The sequence below is a fragment of the Cynara cardunculus genome (genome assembly GCF_001531365.2).
Source record: "Cynara cardunculus var. scolymus isolate 2C chromosome LG 10, CcrdV1, whole genome shotgun sequence".
Classification (NCBI taxonomy): Eukaryota; Viridiplantae; Streptophyta; class Magnoliopsida; order Asterales; family Asteraceae; genus Cynara; species Cynara cardunculus.
In genome coordinates, this window is record NC_037537.1 from 24,857,618 (window position 1) to 24,862,002 (window position 4,385).

The window sequence follows — 4,385 nt, forward strand, 5'->3', positions numbered from 1 at the left end:
TATTTTATTTAAAAACAAAAAAATTTATTATTTTTTTAAAACCATATTATATCAACATAGACAAATTATAAAATAAAATTTATTTCACTGTATTTTATGAATACCCTTCTAATCTTACTAAAAAAGGTTAGATAAAATTTAATCTTTTTAACAAAACAACACAAGTTGTTTTTTTATATAAAGAAGCCTCATTTCTTATTTAAAAATAGGCATGGGAATGAGCTTCGATCCGTCAGGGACGGGGATTCCTTGCTAAATCGGGGATGAGGACAGGGACGGGGATCGTACTCCCCGCTCCGCCTCGTATCCATTATATATATTAATTAATAAATTATATATACATATTATTTATTTCAGCTAAAACGGTAATTCATAATTTTATAACTAGGTTTATAATTTAAAATTGTTATTTTTTAGATGTTAATATGTAATATTCTAGATGTCAAGTCAAAATACAATTACTCGATAAATTTTATATATTACTCGATATGGTTTTATATTACTCAATATATTTTGGTACATGTGACTTTAAGTTTTTTTTGGATTAAATATGATTTTTTTTTAGGTTATTAATTCTTATATGGTATTGTAATTTTTTTTGTATTAAATTAAATTCATTTTGGTTTTAGGTTTATTGAAAATGTTTGAGATTTAAACATGTATGGTCTCTCGCATATTTAATTTAAAATAACTTACATAAACGGAAAAAATAAATATCCGTAACGAGGGATGGGGATGTGATTATATTTTCCAGCGGAGATGGGGACGGGGATAGAAATAAGTAATCGGGGACGGGGATTGAGGTTCTGCCCCATTCCCATGCCTATTTAAAAACTAGAGCAAGTTACGATTTTCGTCCATGTGATCTGTTAATAATTTTGTTTTTCATCCCTGTAGATAAATTCCTATCTTTAAGCATAAGAGACAAAAATAGTAAAAATTTGTAAATTATAGGTATTGAAACAAAAACAATTTATAAATCATATGGACGAAAATAGTAATGAATTACAAACTATATGGACCCGTGATTTTTAAACCGCAATTGCAAAGATGAAAATAGCAATTTTTAACAAACCACGTGGAAAGAAAACGTAATTTACTCTAAAAAGTATGAGCGAAAAACGGCAAAGGAAATACAAACAACAAGAGATATAAAGAAGCATAAAAAAAGGCTAAAAATATCAACTATCTATACTATATTATAAAACATTTGACAAAGCTCTTAAAAACCATTTTTTATGCATAAAGTACTATTTATTAACGCATGTTACTTAAAACTCAATATTACAAGTAGATTGTGCGTAAATACAACTTATTAAAACTCCATATTTGAATTCGTATAACTAATTGCAGATAAACATAATCAAATACGTGATAAACATCTCATTTTAAATATAAAAAATCTAAAATATAATTAGGATAATAATTGAGTTATAACAAAATACTTAATTATTATTTTTATAAAATGTAATATTATTAAACCAAAAATAAATTATTTCATTCTTAAACTTAAATTAAATTATAATAAAAATAAATTAATTNTAAATTAAATTATAATAAAAATAAATTAATTAAAAAAATTACATAAAAAATGAGAACTTTTAAATAGTTGTTTTGATATATTTTTTCAAATTTTTATGACATCTCCAAATTTATATTTTATTAAAAAATAAAATTATTATTATTTTCTTAAAAACACATAAAATCGTATTATAACATCGACAAAGATAAAAAATAAAATAAAACATTAAAATCGAGATGTGTATCGCTACATTGCGCGAGTACTCTTCTAGTTTTAATAATATAATTAGTATGGGGTTCTTAAAAAAGGTATTTTTATTTATAAAAGATATTTTAAATTAAGGGTTTGTTTGGCTGAGAACCTGAGTCCGATGAATGAAAATGATATTGGAAATAAAAGTGGAATGAATTTTCCTTCCCTTGCTTCACTGGGAATGAAATTTTAGACTTATAATGAATAAATACATTATCTATATTATATTATAAAACATTTGGCTAAAATTCTTAAAAACAATTTTTTATGTATAAAGTACTGTTTATTGATGCATATTACTTAAAATTCAAGATTATAAGTAGGATGTGTATGAGTACATCTTATTAAAGCTTCATGTTTGAATTCATGTAACTAACTGCAAATAAACATAATCAAATACATGATAAACATCATTTTAAATATAATTTTTTTTAAATATAATTAAGATAATCATTGATAACTAACAGATTACTTAACTATTATCTTAAAAAATTATTTTATTAAACCATAAACAAGTTAGTTTGTTTTTAAACTTCAATTAAGTTATAATAAAAAATTACACAAAAACAAGAACTTTTAAATAGTTAACTTGATACTAACATCGCTTATTTTTTTTTCAAAATCTTATAATATTTTCAAATTTATATTTCATTAAAAAAACAAAAATATTTTCGTTTTCTCAAAACCACATAAAATCGCATTATAACATCGATAGAACCAAAATATAAAACGAAACATTAAATCAAAATGTATCTCGTTGCATTGAACGAGTACTCTTCTAATCTATACTTTATTATAAAACATTTGACAAAAACTCTTAAAAAACCACATTTTATGCACAAAGTACTGTTTATTAATGCATGTTACTTAAAACCCAAGATTACAAGTAGATTGTGTGTAAGTACAACTTATTAAAGTTCCATATCTGAATTCGTGTAAATAACTGCAGATAAACATAATCAAATACAGGATAAACATCTCATTTTAAATATAAAAAATCTAAAATATAATTAAGATAGTCATTGAGTTCTAACAGACTACTTAATTATTATCTATTAAAATGTTTATATTATTAAACCAACAATAAATTATTTCGTTATTAAACTTAAATTAAATTATAATAAAAAAATAAATTAAAAAAATTATATAAAAATGAGAACTTTTAAATAGTTGATTTGATATTAGTATTGATATTTTTTTTTTCAAATTTTTATGATATCTTCAAATTTATATTTTATTCCAAAATAAATTTATTAATGTTTTCTTAGAAACATATAAAATCGTATTATAACATCGACATAGACAAATAATAAAATATAACATTAAAACCAAGATGTGTCTCGCTGCATTGCGCGAGTACTCTTCTAATATTATAGAAAACCAAACAGTTTCTTTTATTTTTATTCTCATAGATTATTATTTAATATATTTAATCAAACATCTTTTAAAAAAATATTTTATCAAATATACAAATATTTACTCCGAAATAAATGAATAAAAATGTGAAGGTTAACTGAATTTTTTTTCCTGAAGAATTTAATATTTTTTTAATATGTTGAACATGCTACGATCAAAAATCAAATTTATCACCAAAATGTTGATAATGAAATTAAAGATCTTACTATATTATAAAGCATTTGACAAAAATTCTTAAAAACTAATTTTTATGCAGAAAATATGTTGGGTCAGCAGACTCGGTGTTCCCTCGGCAGGTCAAATCCTCGTCCTTAAACCCACCGCTCCTGTAGCAATGCAAAACCGTGGGAGTCTTCTCCTACCAGTGACGCGTTTTAGAAAGCAAAACCGTGAGGGGTTGTTGCCGTGCGGGGAAACCCCGGGGCAGCCCAGAGCGGACAATATCACGTGGGCGGCTCCCTAGTGCAGTTACCGGTCCAACAAAATACTGTTTATTGGTGCATAATACTTAAAATTCAAGATTACAAATAAATTGTGCATAAATACAACTTATTAAAGTTCCATATTTGAATTCATGTAACTAACTACATATAAACATAATCWAATACATGATAAACGTCTCATTTTAAATACAAAATATCTAAAATAAAATTAGGATAATCATTGAGTTCTAACAGAATACTTAATTATTATCTTTATAAAAAATTATGTTATTAAATCTAAATTAAATTACTTCGTTATTAAACCTAAATCAAATTATAATAAGAAAAATTAAATTAAAAAAATTACACAAAAAAATAGAAATTTTAAATAGTTAATTTGGTACTTATATCAATATTTTTTTTTTCAAATTCTTATGATATCTTCATATTTATATCTTATGCAAAAGTAAAAACATTATCATTTTCTTAAAACCACATAAAATTGTATTATAACATCGAAAAAAGAAACGAAACATTAAAGTCGAGATGTATCTCGTTGCATTGCGCGAGTACCCTTCTAGTTAATATTAAAAGAGTACTCGTGCAATGCAGCGGGATATATCTCGATTTTAATGTCTCGTTTTATTATTTATTTGTGTCGATATAATACGGTTTTATATAGTTTTGAGAAAGCAATAATGTTTTTATTTTTGAATAAAATATAAAATTTAAAATATTATACAAATTTGATATATATATATATATATATATAT